The sequence below is a fragment of the Amblyomma mixtum genome, chromosome 1 (assembly GCF_055824585.1).
Source record: "Amblyomma mixtum isolate Tamu chromosome 1, ASM5582458v1, whole genome shotgun sequence".
Lineage (NCBI taxonomy): Eukaryota > Metazoa > Arthropoda > Arachnida > Ixodida > Ixodidae > Amblyomma > Amblyomma mixtum.
The window spans coordinates 978,102-998,426 of NC_143012.1; the positions used below are offsets into that span (position 1 = coordinate 978,102).

Consider the following 20,325-nt stretch of genomic DNA (forward strand, 5'->3'; position numbering starts at 1 on the left):
TTCGAAACTTGGCTATAACTTTTTAACAAAATAAGATACGAACATTATTCTTGCTGCAAAACATTTTTGAATGTTTTGAGATTCCCAAAATATAAAAAAGAAAAAATGTCATTTTAAAAAAAAAAACGCCTTTTCAAAGGTGGTGACATACCTTAACGAATGCTGAAACGATTGTAGGTTAACCTCAATAGCTATGTGTGATGGAAAGTTATTCCAATCTATTATAGTGCGAGGAATGAATGATTTCGCGTAGAGCGATGAACGGCATGTTATGCGTTTCAGCTCCTTTCGCCGCACACACAGGGCCATTATTTGAGCAACTAAAAATTGTTAAAAGGACATCTTTATATAACTACAGACTTTCCCTACTTTATAGACTAGGCATCACCAAGAAGGACGACACGCTAACATTATTAGCGGTGCTTCAACAAAACATCAATACAGATAACATCCGAAATCCAGAACGTTGGAATATCACTGGCTGTCGCACAAACTATGGAAAGCAGATGCTTCGTTACAGGCTTCCTGTTTTACTCAATCAGCACTCACGCAATTGTCGGAAAGATTTTACAGTTGTTTCCGTGAAACAGTTCCGTCAAATGTTTTTGTGAACAGTTTGTCCATGTCCTCATTTAGTGCTTTGTACATGATGTACTTTGATTTTTTTGTGCTTTTTAACTCAAAATTTTTTTTCAATTTTGATTTATTGATGCAAAAATTCAATCAGTTCATTTATCCTGCGCTGCCAAATGCCGTCAGAAAGGGGGCAGTCGCCCCGTCAAGCTGCTCTCTGAAGCAGCTTTTTCGTGGCTGCTCCTTTCATTTGTAAAAGAGGAAAAATAAACTATTATTATTGTTATTATTATTATTATTATTATTATTATTATTATTATTATTATTATTATTATTATTATTATTATTATTATTATTAATGTAATCGCGGCGAGGAAAGATTGCAGGGTGTGGCAAAAAGAAGTCGTCGTGGAGGTTGGGATGGTGATACAGTTTGTGAAGTAAGGTTAGGCGAGCGAAATGGCGTCGACATGATAGTGGTTCCAACTCGGCACGTTGTTTTAATGCTGTGACACTGGTGAAGCGTGAATAATCTGAAAAGATGAAGCGAACAGCACGGTTTTGCAGGGTTTCAATGGTGTTTATGATGTATGCTTGTAGAGGGTCCCATATGGCAGAAGCATACTCAACTTTCGGGCGGATTAGCGTGATGTAAGCAAGTATTTTTAAGTGTGAAGGCGCGTGTTTGAGATTACGCCTAGGAAGGCTGAGTGCGCGATTTGCTGATTGTAAGATTGTGTTAATATGGTAATGCCAAGTTAGGTGAGACTGAAAGTGAACTCCTAGGTACTTGTAAGTTGTTAAGTTCTACTCTATCGTTACTGAGGAAGTAGGCTGCAGAAATTCGAGTGGAATGGTTAGTAAACGACATCAACTTTGTTTTAGATGCATTTAAAGACATTAGCCAGGAGGAACACCAAGCCGTTACAGCGTCAAGATCAGTTTGAAGGGAATGGCGGTCGCTTTCATTAGTAATATTACGATATATTACACAATCATCCCAGAATAACCTAATTTGTGACGATACACACTTGGGTAGATCGTTAATATAACTAAAAAAAGCAGAGGGCCAAGTACGCTTCCCTGGGGGACTCCAGATGTTACGGGGACAGAAGACGACTTAAAGCTGTTGACAGAGGTGTATTGTTTTCTATTATAGAGGAATTGTTTTATCCATAAAATAACGTTGGGATGGAGATTTAAGTTTGTCAATTTGGTGAGGAGCCTGTGATGGGGAACGTGATCGAATGCTTTAGAATAGTCTAAAAAAATTGCGTCAACCTGTAGGCCAGCGTCTACTGCGGAAAATATGTAGTTAGTAAATCCAGCGAGCTGGGTGTCGCATGAATAACCACTGCGAAAACCCTGCTGGTATTTGAAAATGATATCGTGCTCGTCTAGATAATTAATTACTTAGTATGAATTACGTGTTCCAGGAGTTTACAGATGTTGCTGGTTAATGAGATAGGGCGATAGTTAAGTGGAATAGTGCGGTCTCCGGATTTGAAAATGGGTATTACTTTCGCTGTACGCCAGTCATCAGGAATTGTACCAGATGATAATGATTGTGAAAAAAGTGACGTCAATACTTGATAGAAGATTAGAGAGGCATTCTTTAGTATTTTGTTATTAAATCCAAGGTGATCAGAGCTAGTAGCAATTTTGAGGTTCTTCAAAAGGGCAAGAATGCCTCATTGATTCAACTCAGTCCAAGACACACCAGCAACACAACCTCATAAAGCTCATACACACATCCGAGGCTTCCCCGCAGGAACTCCTCCAGGAGCTTTGTGATGAATACTCCCTCGCATATCCCTTCGCAGACCGCCCTGAGTAGACAGGCTCACTCAATGGCCTCCTCGACAGACCCATCACCGAGGCGGAAGAGGGGGGTCCGGCTTCTAAGGGCGCCGCCATGTTTGTCGCCGCGCGGCGGAAATGGGTCCAGCCCGATCGTCTTCGCCGCGCCGCTTTCCGCGGCGCTCGGCGTCAAAAGCGGCCGAATCCGCTTCGCTCGCCGGATTTTTGGGCAAGTGTGAACGGGCCTTTAGAGGCGAAGCTTAACACTGTAACCACACATGTGACACAAGCAGCAACACCGCGCTTAAGGCTTCCGCCTCACCGCACTTTGGGTCAACAAAGTGCCCCCCTGAATGTTTGATGATGACTGTATCAGGCTTGGCCTCTTGAGGTCCTAGGCGGCCTGCTTGCAGAATGGCATCGCGAAGCACGGCGCCATTCACGGTCGGAAGGCTGAGGCCGCACGGGGACGGAGGATGTTTTATGATCGTCGATGGGTAACTTGGGGTGACGTGGGGAAGACAGTTGGGACGGCCTTAGCCTTCCGACCGTGAATGGCGCTCTGCTTCGCAATGCCATTCTGCAAGCAGCCCGCCTCGGACCTCAAGAGGACAAGGCTGATACAATTATCATCGATACCCTCCAACACCTCATCCTCATCAACACTCCCCGACCCGCGAAACCAATAAAGCGGGGGCTTGGAAAGCACAGGGCAGAATTTGTAAATTGGTTTTTGAGGAAAGGAAATGCTCAGCATCTGTCTCACACATCTCGGTGGAAACCTGAACCAGAGGGGAGGCGCATAACTGCCCTCTTGGAACAGTGGAAACCTCAATCGTTCTTTAAGCTACGTGGCGGCTTTAGTGAGATGTGGGCTGCATGCGTTGGCATTGACAACGTTGTGCCAGAAACGCGGCGCAGAAGCCATTGGCTGTCGACGTTCGTTGTGTGATCGGGGTTGGCGTTGATAACGTTTTACACTCCGATCATTTTAAGGAAAGGAAGTGCGCATAACTGGCTCCCTGGGTCAGTGGACGCCTGAATCGCGCTTATAGGTACGTGAGGTGATGAGAGAGAGATGGGGGCTGCATGCGTTAGCGCTGACAACGGTGAGCGAACTCTTGCGATCAACCATTAATTGCCACTTGCCAGGATGGCAGGGGACTTTAGTGTAGACATAAAAGCGAACATGAGTAGTAGTAGTAGTAGTAGTAGAAAACTTTTATTTAGATCTTTTAAGAGATTCGCGGATTCGAAGCCTCCGTCGTCTTTCGTGGCGCCGGCGACTTGAGGCTTCTCTTCAGCAAGGTTGGGCCCCTAGTCCAGGGCTCCACTGAGTCGCGCTGCATCAGTAGCGTGCCGCACTAAGGCCCTTTGGGCCGCGAGCTCGCTGCTGGTGAGCCGGCTCTCCCATTGCTCCGCACTCGGGAATTCGTGTTGGTGGAATGCTTTATTTCGTTCGCACTCCCATGTGATGTGGTATAGTGTGGGTGTGTCGCCGCACCAGGGGCAGTTTGCTCTGTATTGTGTTGGTGACATCTTGTTATAGATGTACAAGTTGGGGAAGGAGTTTGTTTGTAGCTTACACCAGCCGACTGCTTCCTCCCTCGTGAGGGCTTTGTGTGGTGGTGGGTACTTGAATCTAGTCCCTCTATATAGTTGTAATGTATCTGTGTATCCCCCCTCGCATGCTAGTAGCTGAAGCTCCAGAACATCTGACATGCCTGCTCGGTATGTAAGCCCTCGAGCTAGGCTGTCTGCTGTTTCGTTCCCCGCTACGCCTGCGTGGCCTGGGACCCAGATTATGTGTTGTATGGGTGTCTTCTCAGCAGAGGCTGCTGCCCCACTGATTATCCTGAGGGCCATGCCGCTAATTCTGCCCTTCGTATAGTTTTTACACGTGTCTTTCGAGTCTGTTAAGATGTTTAGGGATCGGCCTTTCCTATAGCCTTCTGCTACCGCCAGCGCGACGGCAATTTCCTCGGCCTCCGTTATGCCCACGACCTCCACTGAGGCGCATGAATTTCTTGCCACTTATGCGGGAGAACATTCCGTTCCTCTCGCTCGTAACGCCTCCCACGGCTGTGAGAACCTCGCGAAATACACAGACCTCGTCTTTGGGAACCAGGCATTGGTGCAGCAAGTCGAGCATATATCCATGTATTTGTCCGACCGCTAAGCTTCCTTTTTATAATCAAGAACTGTTAGTGGCGTGTTTATTGAAGAAGGAATATGTGTGAAAAATAACAAGTTGTCTGTAATTGTACATACATATCTTGCTCAAATTCTCTGCCTCAATCTATCGAAAAGCTGAAACAGCTGATGGATGGATGGAAACAACTTTATTACACCAAAAAAAAATAAAAAATCTTCCAGGGTGGTCCCCTACTGGTCCAGGAGTCCACGGGCTTGCGCTTCACGTAAAGCCCGATCCACTAGCCATTTCTGGCCGGCGGGCTGAGCGGTCCGTAAAGCAGCCTCCCAGGAAGAATGAGTGGGATTGGGGATGGGGAGTACTGCCTTTGGGGAAGGACATTCCAAAAGGTAGTGGAAAAGTGTAGATCTGGGCACGCCACAGGTGGTACAATCAGGAGGAAAGGTGGGGTGAAAGCATGAGAGACGGTGGGGGGAAATAAAACAGCCTGTCTGTAATTGCCGCCATGTGGCGCTGGATGAGGGCGACAAGGTACTGTGGGGTGGTGGCAGTGTCATGCGGATGAGTTTGTAGAATGTTGTAATTTGATGATATGTATACAGGACCGATGTAGCCTCGTTCGCAGGGTTGGTTGCCTGATCATCCGGGAGGAGAGTTCTCGGGCCAGCGCATGAACGCGCTCATTACCGGGGATCGAGGCATGCCCAGGGACCCACGACAGAGTAACCGTTCGGTCGAGAGAGGTGACTGTGGCAAGAATACGATGTGTTGCCGGCGTCGCCACGCCCTTTAGGTAGTGGCGGTACGCGGCCTGGGAATCTGTGCAAATTTCGGTTACGTTTTTGTCAGTGGTGGAGTGGGCCAAAGCAAGTGCGATGGCGGCTCCTTCCGCTTCTGCTGGCGAATTAGTCCGGATAGTGGCGGCGGCCCCCACTGTGCCGTCTTCATACGCTGCGACTGCCGTGAAATATCCTGGTTTCGAATTTTGTGCCCCGTCGACATAAAGGATATCCGATCGGTTGCTGTATGTTTTCGTGTAATAGCTCGCTCGTGCCTGCCGCCTACCCTGATGGAAACTAGCGCTCATATTGCGCGGTTGGGGCTTCTGATATATGTGATCCTGAGTGCGCAGAGAGATCATGTAAGGTGTAGGACTTGTTGGGGTGGGAATGGGTGGATTGAGACGTAGCTGTCGCAGTAGGCGTTGTCCTGTTTCTGTGCGACTGAGGCGGACTAATTGGTTGGTGCGTTGAGCCTCTATTAATTCGGTCACTGTATTGTCACGTTGTAGTGACGGCAGTCCAGCGGTCAGGGAGACACCAACCAGTCTTGGAAACGAAGCTCTTTATTTGGGCTGACTTGCGCCCGCAAAAGAACTGAATCACTCGGCGGCGGCGTAAGCAACAAGCGGGCTCGTCAATCGTCGAACTACGAATGTCCGCCGCTCGCGGCATCGCTCAATTTAAAGCCGGCAAGGAAACTTCCAGATAACAGGTCAAGATCATCTACGGTAATCTGGAAAAACCTAGATGCAGCCTTTCATGGCTGCGAACAATCGAGATTAGTCTGGTCGCTTCTCGCGCCACGAACAAAAGTGATAACGACCCTTTCCTGCTGCCTTGAGCGTGAACGAACAAACACTGCAATGATACGTGGCAGTATTGTGGGTACCAGTGGCCAGGAGACGTTTCGTGCTAACCGTCCGTGGAAGCCGTAGGGCGGAGGTGACAGCCGTGCGTATTAGGATGTCTGCCTGTTGTGTTTGCCGCTGAGTGAGTATGTGGTATGGGAGGTGGTATATAATGCGGCTAATGATTAGTGCATTTGTCATATTGAGGGTCTCCCGTTCAGACAGCCCATGATTGCGTGCTGCCACCCGCCTGATAAGTGCAGCGACCTGTTTGGTCGGTTTTTGCAAGAGCAGAAGGGTGGTGGTTGCATCGAGTGTGTTGCTAATGAGAAGGCCGAGAATCTTCACCTGAGGCACAATGGGCACTGGATTGCCGTACATGTGTAGTTCGATCTGGGGGTCACTGGGGAGGGGCTTCAGTTTCAGGAGTTCCGATTTATTTGGAGAGCAACGGAGGCCTGTGTTAGCTAAATGAGTGGTGGTGATGTCTATGGCAGATTGCAGGATATCCCGGGCTGTTCCAAGGGATCCTCCCGTTGTCCAGAGGGTTATATCATCTGCGTATATGGCTGTGTGCAGCTCTGGGATAGCAGCAAGGGCCTTTGCCAGTGGCGCTAGGGCAATGTTAAAAAGTAAAGGTGACAGAACCGCCCCTTGTGGGGTACCCCGGTTAGGCAGGGGGAAAGGCTGGGAGGCAATATCCCCAAGGTGGAGTTCTGCCGTGCGTCCCTGAAGGAAGGCCCGAATATATTGCCATATGCGGGTGCGCATCCCGTGGTGGCTAATGTCGTGAGGATATGGTCATGGCTTATTGTGTCGAAAGCCTTATGAATATCCAGGGCCAGTATGGCTCGCGTACTGGCTGTACGGCGCCTGGTGCAAAAGAGGGACTCTTTAAGGGCAAGAAGTACGTCTTGCGCCGAGATGTTTGAGCTGATGAGCTGCGCTCAAATTTCGCATTAGGAAGTCGCGTAATCGTCGGCAATTCTTTTTGCAGTTTAAAAACCTGGCTTTCTGCTTTCTGAATACATGGCGAAGACAGCGATGCCCCATTTATTTTCCAATTTCCCGAGAGAAGCGCAATTTCTGAGCAAACTAATGTGCTATACTAGATGTATTTAGTAATCTGGTGCTGAAGCACGTGGGCAACAATGTGCCCATAAGCAACGTTTAGTGCGTGGAACACGCTATTTTCATACAACCACAGTTCCTAGGCAACGTTAAAAAAAGTTCGCTGTGGCTTAGCTTGGTTAAGCCCGGTAATTGCGAAAGCAATATCCGTACCTACGCCATGGTACAGCTGGTAGTGTAGCTGGAGGTGGTGCTTGTGGTTAGACTTGTGGTGATGCATCGGTTATACAATCCAATCCAATCCAATCCAATCGAATCCATTCCAATCCAATCCAATCCAATGTAATCGAATCCAATGCAATGTAATCTACTCTTATCTAATGTAATCTAATCTAATCTAATCCAATCCATTCAAATCCAGTCCACTCCACTCCAGTCCAATCCAGTCCAATCCAATCTAATGTAATCCAATGTAGTTTAATCTAATCCAACTAATGCAATCAAGGTCAAATGAAGGTCAATGGTGGTCACCGCCGCGGCACGATGGTGGTCACCCTGGAAAGTGCAAGTAGTATTGCTTTTGCAATAAAACACGGCGTCGAAGCACGCCCGCCGAGCTAGCCGAGGAGGTCGATATCTCCTCTCTTCATCTACAAAAGGCGCTGAACAAATCCTGAACAGGCTAAACAGGCGCTGATCAATGCCCTCGAATCTGTTCAAAAGAGGGCTACTCGTTTCATTCATTCATCTTACTGTTTAAGGCCTGCGCGCTCCCCCCGTGACGTCACCCAACTTGACCCAGCCGCCACTTCCTGCGGCTCTTCCCATGCCGGGGCACGCGCTGTGTGCGGGCGGTACTGATGCGGGGTTAAATTTTGGCGCCTGCTATTAACTTGCGCTGGGCTAAAATGAAAGAAGGTATGCGTTGAATGGGTGAGTTTTCACGGAACTTAATAAAGGGATTGCTGGAGTGTGAGTGAGTGAAAAATTTTATTAAGATCTAGATTTGCTTTTCTTCTGCGGTTGGAAGATGGCTTCGTCCATCTACTTACACAAAGGTCGGCTGCCCTTAGTCGAGGGCTCCGCTGGAAGCTGCTTTCAGTTGTGCCCGCCGAATCAGACCTTCTTGGTCGACTTGGTGATCGCTGGAGAACACTCCCTCCCATTGCTCCGCACTCGGGTTTGTTATAACGGGTACCACGCTTATCCTCTGGCATGCCCACGTTATGTGGTACAGCGTGGGTGGTTCTTGGCACCAAGCGCAATTTGTCAGTGTATTGTGTGGGATACGTTTTGTTGAGTACGTGTAGGTTCGGGTACGAGCCCGTTTGTAGCTGCCTCCACGCGACAGAGTCCTCTCTGCTAAGGGAATTGTGTGGTGGTGGATACCGCTTTCTGCAGCCCTTGTAATAGTTCAGTATGGCCAAATAATCTTCGAGTACAGGTTCGTTCCCCTCGATGTCGCCTACTTTGGATGCTCGGTAATAAGTGCACCTTCGAGCTATCCTGTCCGCCTCTTGGTTCCCTGTTACTCCCGCGTGTCCCGGCGTCCATACTATCGTATGCTTGATTGGTTCTTCGTTTGGTTACCGTTTTGTTTTGTGGCCCCATGGAGGAAGGAAAAAAAGAGGAGAGGCCATCACGTGACATTTTGTGAAGCCGGAAACAAGCTCGGCGCCATCTTACTCCGGCGGGCTTCTGTTTACATTTCGCCGCCGCGCCGATTGCGCGCGCGTTTCAAAGCCAACGAAGGAGCGTGCTACCGCATGGGCGCAGGCTCCCGCGCGAGTGGCGCTTGGCTTGGCGCTTGGCCGGTTTAGGGTGCCCTATGTTGGAGTTCGTCAGCGGAAAAGTTAATAAAGCGGAAATACCCGTGTCAGACAGGCGGCTACTTCCAGTTACTGCTTCGTACAATGCCATGCATGACCACACCCCACCTTAGAGTTCAACCTGCCTTTTATTGCAGCTCTTGTCGCTGAATGTTGCAATCTGCCTCCATTGTGTATGTTTTGGAAGCTGGCAGTGTCAACAGTGCCTTCTGTTGCAGCAGTGAGGATTAGAAAAATTCTGCAGTATTTTTTTTGTTGGTGTTGAATACCATGCTTATCTTCATTGCATGTTTTCGTGCGGCTGGCCATGCAAGGAATGCTTTCTCATACAGCAGTGAGGATGGGCAAATATACTAATAAGTTTGAGTTCTTGACCCTGAACACAAAATGTAGTATCATAACGCGTTGTAATGGTGGCCGTGCCAACAATGACTTTTGATTCACAACTCCAAAAGCCATTCATAGAGGCGACAGAAACGGAGAGGGCCAAAGTGCATATAGTAGACGGCAGGGGAGGATTTATGGATGGGGGGTGGGGGGGCGGGGCGTCTCTTCCCTCCAAAAGACTGAAATTTTACATAGGACAACCATATTCTGAACACCTTTTTCTCAATTAAAAAATTTCAGAAAATATACGTTTAAAATGTGACTGCCCCCTCCGTAAATCCACCCTTTGTAGCATGGCAACATCGCATATGTTTCACATCCACAGATCTAGTATTGTGCATAATATATATGACCGTAGCTTTTCAGACTTCTAGAAGTTTAGGAGTCCCCAGTGGCTGCAGTATAAGTTTCATGGTTTTGTGCCTCATTTCAATGCTGTGTTTCATATTTAATGTGCAGAGCTGCAGCTGTACGCTCCACGTTTCTCTACTTGGTGAAATACTAGCTTGTAATGTCACTGCATAGTAGCACACTTTACTTGTGATCGACAATACAGGCAATGAAAGTCGATCTGTTGTACGTAATGAATGCATCAAATTATTTTTGTTCAACATAACCACAGGCCCTTTTGCTGGGCTAGTTGGCGTGACATTATGTTCAGGAAAGTAAAAACAGCATAAATTTTACACAAACCACACAGAAAGACGGACAGGACGGGCGCTGTCCGTCTTTCTGTGTGATTTGTGTACAATTTAGCGCTGTTTTTACTTTCCTGATCACAATAACCACCACAAGCATCAATGAAATTCAGCGCACATGCGGATCCTCATTTCACCACGTACTTTTTACGACAAATGACACTATCACAGGACATGGGCACAATAAATGCATGTGAGAAAAGGCCTCCAAATTCAGTTAGAGCTTCGCCTTTTTCGCACTTCTTGACCATGGCATCAGCTAGAAAAGCAATTGCAAACCTGCTACAGGAAACCGGTATAAACATAGCGCGTGACCAAAAGCACAGAATTGGCCACGATATTGATACATGCATTCGAAGAGACAGAAGTAGAGCATGCACTAGAAGAGAAAGAAGTTAGTTGGCTCTCGCTCGCGCGCTCGGACCACTGAGGGACCGCCGCAGTTTTTCGTACTCGGGTGTTCGATTTCGCGTTGCACGCTACAATATGAACGAATACACTTGAGCCCGGCACGTCCCAGAGGCAAATAGCTCGCTAGACGCTTCAAACGTTACACGCTTCAAACGGGCATGTAACAAAGTTTCTGTATACTAAGAGCAAAGCGAGCGCAGCTGTTTCCTTTACAATATCGCTCTCCGCCCATGTCATGGCCCCCGCCGCTCAAACAAGCGCAATCGTCGAAAAACGAAAATGACAGTTATACCGACGTCAGTGACAATCGCTGGAGCGTTGCAAGAACACGCATAGGTAGCAACGAGGTTTCACTGCCGATGTAAACGGGAGCGCGAATGGCACACACGCACTGCACGTACAGGACGCGAAACGTCCGCACAATGCGCCGACGACCGCTCTAGCGTACGCCGTATTGAATTGCTGGTGAACGAACAGCGCGAATGCAGCGGCGGTCTCCCGACGGCTCCGAGCAGTGACGCAGTAGACGAAATGCCCGTGCGATCGTGGTCGCCGAGCACGTTGAAATCAATGCACGCAACAACGAGAGTTTTGCGGCGAATTCCACCTGAGATTTGAGTGAACGGCGCCAACGTAAGCCTGTGAGCACGATCAAAAACAAACTCGAGCAGTTGAGGAAAGCACGCCTACGCCGCACCTCAAATGCTACGCCGCGGCCGTCTGCGCGGTTTGTAAACAGCAACTACAACGCCGTTGCTAAGCTGCCGGAGTAAGATGGCCTTCCAATCGAGAAAAAACCACGTGATTTCCTCCACACTTTTCTCCCAGGGTGCTGTGTGGAAAAGCCTCTCTTTTTTTCCTTCCTCCATGTTTGGCCCCCAGAGCAGAGTATGCGGAGCGCTCTGTGCCCTATTCTGCCGCGTAGGTAGTTGCGGCATGCTGTTTGTGAGTCTGTGAGGATTGTAAGAGACCGTTTAGATCGATAGCCCTCCGCTGCCGCTAGAGCGACGGCCGCTTCCTCAGCCTCGACTATCGTACAGCCTTGTAGTGATGCCCTCGTCATCTCGCGTAGGGTCGAGTCAATCACCGTTGTTACCGCATTGCTGTTGTGCTGCCCCGCTGTTCTGGTGTATGTGGCTGCGTCCACGTATATCGTCGACGGTATACGTGGGTTTTTGGAAACTTTTAGCGGTATATGTTTCGCGTAGCATATCTAGATTTGAAACTTCCGTAAAAGAAACGCGAGAGATTGAAAGGAACAATGGCCACAAGTCACATATTTACAAATTATATACATATTTAAAAATGGAAAAGCTTTTTCCGTTTGTGCGCCAGCCCACATGATTCTATTTTAAGGGTGTCAGCTTCCTTTTATGTGTTTTTGCTGCTGACAACCCAGTTCTCAAGTTGTCAGTTTTTACCTGTACGTAGTTTTTCAACAACGTGTTTGCAGCAGCGCGCAAGATGTTGTCTAGCACTATGTCAGGATGGTGGCCATTGCTGCAAATATCTAAATCTTCACTGTCTGAAAACAGATGCTTCGTCAGGGCAACAACTATGTGTCTGGTTGCCTGCGGCATGAAACCTAGCTGAGTTCTCTTTAGCTGTCAGTTTTTTCAAGTACTAGTTGTGCGTGCAAGACAGCGTTGACGACAACTGGCTGTGGGAACTTAGAGCGCCTCTGGACAAGTTTTTTATGAGAACATTTACCTCCAGTTCTCTGTCTTGTGTTGTTAAGCTGTCAGCGCAGGCTTCGCACGGTAAATTCTTCAGTGCGGCATGGGCACAGAATCCGGCAATATGTGTGATAGCTGGTAGAGAGGGTGCCTTACTTTTCATGTCGTTCTGTGTAATATTGTCAAGTAGTGGTGACTGCAGTCCGGCGAATAGGAACACAGCGAGAATGTCTTCGAAACGAAACTCTTTATTCGGGCTGACTTGCGCCCGCAAAGAACTGAATCACTTGGCGGCGGCGTAGCAACAAGCCTGCTCGGCGGTCGTCGAACGGAATAATGGCGCAGCTGTCGGCCATGCTCTTTTTAAAGCTGATAGCGAATCTTCGAGATAAAGCTTTAGAAGTTACTAGAACATTCTGGCGCAAACTAGAATCGGCTCCGTCCGGATGCGATCAATCGAGATAATTCTAGGCGCGTCTTGCGTCACAAACGAAGCGATAAAGCGGCGTGCCGGCAGCCTTGAAGCATGAACAAATAAACACAACAAACAAACGCTACAAAGATTCGCGGCATTACTCCCCTCTCAAAGAAGCATCGATTTGATGCTTTAGAACATAATGCGGCTATCAACAATCAAAAACGGATTGTGCAAAAATAAACACCGAATGTGGAAACACGGCGTCCTTTAGCGTGCATGATAGGGCTTTAGGCGTACGACATGGACTACTTCGGGTCGTACGCGGCGTCGCTGGGATGCAGTCATTTGGTCAGGGACGACTTCATAGTCCAATTCACCTAGCCGACGAAGAACCTTGTACGGGCCGAAATAGCGTCGCAAAAGCTTTTCGCTCAATCCTCGGCGGCGAATGGGCGTCCAAACCCAGACTCGGTCTCCTGGATTGTATTCCGCGTTGCGTCTTCGTAGGTTGTAGCGTGTGGCGTCGGTCCGCTGCTGGTCTTTGATCCTTAATCGGGCAAGTCTTCGGGCTTCTTCTGCGCGTTGTAGGTAGGCGGCGACGTCGACGTTGTCTTCCTCGGTAACGTTCGGCAGCATGGCGTCCAGCGTGGTCGTGGCCTCTCTGCCATGGACGAGCCTAAAAGGCGTCATCAGGGTGGTCTCCTGCACTGTGGTGTTGTAGGCGAAGACTAAGTAAGGCAATATGACGTCCCAGGTCTTGTGTTCGGCATCGACATACATGGCGAGCATATCGGCGATGGTTTTGTTGAGGCGCTCGGTCAGTCCGTTGGTCTGCGGGTGGTATGCAGTTGTTCTCCGGTGGCTGGTTTGGCTGTAATGGAGGATGGCTTGCGTCAGTTCCGCCGTGAATGCCATACTCAACAAGCCTCTCTTCGTCAACAGGTGTCGTGCATGGCTTGCAGAGTTCTTGCATATCTGGCAATGTCAAGGAATCTTGAAGCCTGATCTTTGTTTCTGATTCTAATATGTGTTGAATTGAAACATGATTATTTGACCTAGAGAGACGGCGATATCGGCCAAACCTGCCCTCTAAACTGTCGGTCTGGAATTTTCCGAGTAGTACATAATCAAGTCTGAGTTCGTCAAGACAGTACCTGCTAAGCTCTATCAGGGAGTATGATGTGAGCCGCAAAGCTGCGTGTGTATCATTTGTTAGGGCCCATTTTTACGTCCTTCCATAAGTCGAGCCAGTGAACGAAAGAATTTAGAAATTCCATTTGTGCATCGTTGATGCTTCTAATTGGCTCTTGGAGGGAATCTCTAAGGCGTCGCCCCTTCGAAGGGGTTTTCATATTAGCAATGTACCGCCACTTATTGATAAGTTCAATGAAAGTAGCTGTGCCTGTGTCATACAGCAAACTAAGTTGAGTTCCGCGCGTTCTTAAGGCCTCTACCACAAAGGGGTTGAATAGCTTTAGAGTGAGCTTTACATTCTGACTCTCAATGTTTGACGGATTGAGAGCTTGTACGTCAGCCCGTAGCCAAACTTTGACAAACACTGTTGTTGGGAAGCGTGCAGATCTCGCAAATTATTCAATGATACACCATTAACCCGTACAGTGGACCCTGTTTTGTTAAATTCTGGATAAAAAATGCATGTGCCGGTTTTTTTTTTATTTAGCCAGTTATTTCTCACGCACGTTAACAGATGTACTGGGTCCACAACGTAAAAAAGTGGCCTCGAATTGTCAGCAGGATATGGTTTAGGTTTGGTTTGGTTTATGGGGTTTAACGTCCCAAAGCGACTGAGGTTATGAGAGACGCCGTAGTGTCGGCAGGATATGGATAAACAATGTCTATTGTGTTCTGTTTAGAAAACAGCGACATAACCTTCCTGTTTATAGCGTTGTTGTCCGTTATTACAGCAATAACCGTGAGACCAGCTTTTTCCAATCCCAAAATGGTTTTCACAAGAACGTCGTGCAGCTGCCTTGCCTCGATACTGGCTACGGGGAGAATATGTGCAACATCCTTGTGGGCTGACAGCAAGGATTGTGTTATGAAGACATGTGCTGTTTTTGCCCCTTCAGAAGCGTTCGACGCCGTTCCAGTCCCAGATCCCCCCTTGAAATCAAAATATTTTTGAAGGTGAATTTCGTCAACCATAATGTGACCACTCTTTCGTGCATCTTTAGATCGTTTGCTCTCTTTTTTATGCATCGCAAGAACCCCACATCATTTTGCTCTTTTGCAGGACTGGCATTGTAATGACTACATACCCTCATTAATGTCGATCGGTGTGGTATAGCTATTTATTTTTCCAGAACTACGAAGGAATTTATAGGCATGGGAGCAAATTGTAAAAAAAAGGCTGGAAAAGACAAGGAGCTCTGCAGAGTACCTTATGGCGCCTCCTTTTTTGCGAAATGGGAGTTGCTCTTTTAGGAAAGCGACCACTTCAATCTTTTCTCGCGGCAGTAGCTCGTCACTGGCCAGGTCATCCAGAAGGGTGAAAAGTAAACTAAAACAAGCCTTCAGTTACTGTTCTCACTGGCACACATTCGGCACTTTGAATTCCTGCACGGTGCTTAAGGCAGACTGGAGAGTGCGCAAATCGTCAATTTTCACTGGAATCACGACCTCATCTTTGGAGAGCTCGACTTTTTTCCAAAAGGCTGCGATTTCCATGAGATCACTGACAACTACAGAACGCTCAACCTCCGGTGGCCCTGCACTGCTGTCAACGTGCACAAATAGGACACACTTTTCGTCTTTAGTTACTGTCCAGAAGTCGGAAATTTGAAAATCTTGCAGTTGTGTGAGAAGGTGTTCAAATGATGGTAGGTGGTTGACATGCTCTTCTTCACGGGCAGAAACTGAGAGCTGTATATCTTCTTGTAACTGAACTTGTTCGAGGCGCTTCCTTTTTCCCTCCGGCTCCTCACGCACTGGCTTTCTGTCCGACAGGTAAGCAGGACTGTTCGGCGAAATCGTGGGTACTGCGTCTGAAGTCAACCTTGTGAGGCCCATGGGTGCTTCTGTTGTATTGCCAGCAGCGTCTGTGTACACGGACTTATTCCTGAGATACTCGGGTTTGAAGTGTAGCTCGCATACCTGAAAAGCACCGGCGGAAAAAGTCCTTCAGGAACTAAAATAATGCCCTTTCTGTTCCCTTATTTATTTCAAGTTTGAACCAAGTTTAGTGCAGCTATTTGTATGCTAGACTGCGCACCCATGTCATAGACGCCTCTATTCATTGCGCAAATGCATATAATAGCTTCAATTACCTCAATATACTGAGAATTTAGGCAAAACACTATGCTCACTAAATATAGTCGAAACGTTGAACCAAGGTGCAAGAATATATCTCGTTAATGTATATAGGCTCTCCGCAAAGTTCGGTGGTATTCATAGGCATATTTAATTAACCAAGACATGAACGCCCGCACTTAACTTGAAAAACTTATCTATTCAACCACAGAAGAACACTGCCTGGGACATAAGAGACAAAGGTATAATATTTACTGACACCAGCAGTCTAGGGCAAACTTCGCGTTCTATGAATTTTAAAACCGCACCTTGCCCATATTTTAGTACCGTGATGAATTATTAGTCTTCAACGATAGCTTCGATGCGCAGACACAACGTACCTTAGGATCTCGCAGAGTCCGTATGTCGAAGTCGTTTCGGCGAACAGCACGCTCCCACGCAATCCTACGGGCGTCTTTTGGGAACGAAAACATTAGATATCACGATGAGAAGCAATTTCCTAGCCAGCGGTCATGAACACAACCGCAATGGAACGCAGCAGCGCACGCTGACACGTCTGGCTACACGACAACGGAAGGGTGCAAGACTGGTTGAGGGAAGAAAGGAGACGTCTCCGTGTCGGAGGAATGCGGAGGGGTCAGCGGTCAAAGTGGCTGACGTCAGCGGAGGAAAAGGAAAGTGCGCAGGCCTTGAGGATTCAAGATGGCGCTGGCTCTGCCGATTTGAAAAAGAGGTCGAAGATGAAAGAATGTGCCAAGGACGCCTTTATAAACCACTTGACCTAAACAAGTGACCTTGAAGGCTAGGCATCACGCTCATGTTAAGATTAGTAGTGCGCGGCCAAAGTTTAAAAGGCAGCTTCTGAAAACGCAGTTTTTGTGCATTTAATAGATTTTTCTCGTCACACTTTAGAAGCAAATCAAATGAAACTCTCAGGACTTTTAAATGTCCGCCTTGTTCATCTACTGAACTCGAAACCCAGGATACGAATAAAGGTTTTTAAAACAAATATTTATATCGCTTAAGAAGTCATAAACTGAATGACAGAATTCAAAAATTTATTCTTCGCTAAATAAGCATCCGTGAGCAATTATCCTAGTTCAATTTATACTACAGATATTTATGAATATTGTTGCAAATTTTCCTGGATCTGGTGGGAAGAGCTACTTAGTAAATCTATCTTTCTAAAAGCTGGGCAACACCAGTATTGTTTTGTTGCGAAAGCAACACTACGCCAGCCAGCTCGGCTCGTCGCGTGGTCGCACTTCGGCCGTATGCCGTGTCCCACGAACTACCTTGAGCCGCCGTTGCCTAACAACGCCGCAGCCGCGCTCCAACAGATGGCGCCGCCGTCGACCCCGCTGCCATCGCCGCTCGCTCCACCAGATGTGCTCCGCTGGGGTAGAGGGAGAGGAGGTGTCGCCTCGCGGGGGGTATATATTATATATATGCGCTTCGCCTCAGTGGATTGTAGTCGTTTTGGGGAGCGCGAAAGAGAGGCAACAACGAAATAATGAGACAATGAAGAGAGAACGCGCTCAAATGCTTTTGCAATTCAACTAGGGTTAACCAGAGCTAAACCACAGCCAATTTTTTCTTGTAGCTTCGTATAGGCACAATATTTTTCAATATAACTTAGAGTGCTTCACGCACACCCACATATCAGCAATCCAGGCCAGCTTTTTGTCACATCAAAGCCTGAGAGCCATAAAAAAAGCCATATCCGCACCTCGAGAGGTACCATAGCCCTTAATTATGCCTCAGTCTTAGCCCTATAAAAGCACAGCGTATTGTCATGCTACACATTAACGTTTTTGGATTAGATTTCACTGGCCTGAGATTTTTTATTAGCGGCGTCCACCATCGTAGCGGATATACAAACGCGATCCTTTTTTGCAGGCTTTCGAGTACCTGTTCCTTAAAATTTATTTTTTAAACACTCGATATTCGCTGCGGAAGGAGAGGACATTTGACGTTGATAATTTTATTTAATTGACGGTTGGTGCATTGATCAGCTCATTGCTAAAGTGATCCATCGCCCGGTCAGCGCGCTTTTGGGTCAACGCACAAACTAAAATCTGGCACAGCTAAATAACCCTTCCCTGAATATTAATTTCTTACATTCCTCGACAATATTAGACTGCTGTATTGCTAGCAGTCTTTACATACTGAAATTGTTGAATGGTTTAGATACTCACGCGTATCGCTGTGTACTCCAGAGCGTTAATATATCGCGATGGATGTCAGCTCGCACAACATAAGACGTTTCATTTATTCCACGCACTCAAGCACACGAGGAGGCGAGAGAAAAAGCTCGCACTCCCCAATACATAGGGGCAGACAGAGCACAAGCGGTGCGTGAAACTGAAAGAACAACGCAGTTTGTGAAAAAAAAAATCATTTGACACGGAGAGATGACACGATTCTGTTGTGAAGAAGAAGGGCATTAGCCCAGCCGCATTTCCACTGCTCCGAGCGCGGCCCTGTTCTGCCTGACCGACAGCGGACCGCCAACCGCTGCTTTCTACTTCCATTAAGGAACTGCGCAGGCCTCTGTTCCTATTTCGGCGTTTTATTCACAACTTTGACTGCGATTGTAGCCCCTTTGACTCAGCGGCCCGGCAGCAACGTGGATATCACGAGTTGGTCGCCCGCATGCGACGACGCCTTCAACACCTTGCGCAATCTTCTCACGGCACCTGCGCCACTTTGACCTACAAGCACCAGCCGAAGTACGCACGGACGCCAGTGATATTAGACTCGGTGCTGTGCTCGCTCAGCGCAAATTTGGATTCCAAGAATACGTAGTTGCTTACGCCAGCCGCACCCTCACGAAAGTCGAGTCCAACTATTGCGTCACGGAAAAAATGTGCTTGGCCATCGTTTGGGCTCTCGGCGGTAGGTTTCGCTCTTACCTCTATGGCCGTCCTTTTGACGTCGTCACGGACCACCTTTATTGGAAAGCCTTTATTGGCTTTCTTTAAAAGATGCCTTTGGCCGACTGGCTCGATGGGCTTTCCACCTACAAGAATATACCATACGCGTCGTCTACCGGTCGGGCCGCAAATATAGGGAAGCCGATGGCTTGTCCCGCTCCCCGCTGCCGGTCCAGATTGCCAACCTCTCCGACCTCGAAGTCACTGTGCCTTTTTCTCACCATCAGTGACATGCCTTCAGAGCAGCGCAAAGATGAAAGGATTGCCTTTCTTTTCAACTATCTATCCGATCCATCTGCAGTTCAAACGTCCCGCGCCCTTTGCCGCCAAGCATCACATTTTGGCATTGCCTGACTATAATCCTGATGGACGCAAATGACTTCCCAAGACATCTACGCTCCCATATCTTCACCTGTTTCCACGATGACCCGCAATGCGGCAACGCTCAAGACGTACACTCGCATCCGTCTTAGGTACTGCTGGCGTGGCATGTACACAACTTCATGCTCAAGTATGTCCGCTAGTGCTTGGCCTGGCAACGCCGTATACGCAACAGCCTAATCGCGCCGCTGGCGAGTTGCAGCCACTATACCCTGATCGCCTTCGATTTATACGGCCCTCTGCCGTACACCGCTGGGTCACTGTTGCCTTTGATCATCTGACCAGGCATGCTGAAACCGCTGCGCTACCAGCTGCTACAGCTCTTCATGCGTTCATCTTGCATTCGCCACGGTGCTCATCTCCTCAGTGGCAGAGGACGCACCTCTTCTTCTCTGATGTTGTTGAAGCCGAGCGCAATATAACTCATCGGACTTGCACCGCCTACCACCGACAAACAAGGGGTCTATAATCTAACGCTTTAGTCGCAGCTTGGGTGACATGCTCGTCATGCATGTACATACGTCGCTGCCAACCACACGAACTGGGACCTCGTTTTACCCTATATAACGTACGCCATAACACTGCTACACAATTCACCACAGGATTCTGTCCATTTTTTCTGCTTTACGGCCGTCATGTATCTGCTCCCATCAACATAGTTCTCCCCTGCCGCCCTGCAGCATCATTGCACAGCTGTCTCTGAAGCCGCCCAACACGCAGAAGACTGCCGGCAGATCGCGCGGTCGCTCACGACAGACACTCAGGGGCGCCACAAACACCGCCATGACGAAGATGATTTTGCAAGAAACTTATTTCGATGACCACTACCGAGTCCAGGAGAGCACATCCACAGTTCACTACATTATTGAGCCACTCACGCCGTCTGCCGATCTCTGCCGTCGTGGCTGCTGTAGCTGTGCATTTTCAACGCCTCAAGCCATACTACTACCCGGATGTGTTGTCGGCACCATGAGTCGCCAGGACGATGGCTCCTTTTCTCCCCGGGTCGAGAAGAAGACGGGCCCAGCCGCTCAGAGCGAGACCTTGCTTGGCCTGACCTTCCGTCGATTTCAGCGTCACCAAAGAAACT

At 48.2% G+C, this 20,325-nt stretch overlaps 3 pseudogenes; all 3 read right to left on the bottom strand.

Moving 5' to 3' along the window:
• Positions 1-11,900: 11,900 nt before the first annotated feature.
• On the bottom strand, positions 11,901-12,513 carry LOC149365203 (uncharacterized; annotated as a pseudogene).
• LOC149365204 (uncharacterized) lies at positions 12,507-14,473 on the bottom strand (annotated as a pseudogene).
• A 2-nt stretch (positions 14,474-14,475) lies between these two features.
• Positions 14,476-19,662, bottom strand: LOC149365205 (uncharacterized; annotated as a pseudogene).
• Between the last annotated feature and the right edge of the window lie 663 nt (positions 19,663-20,325).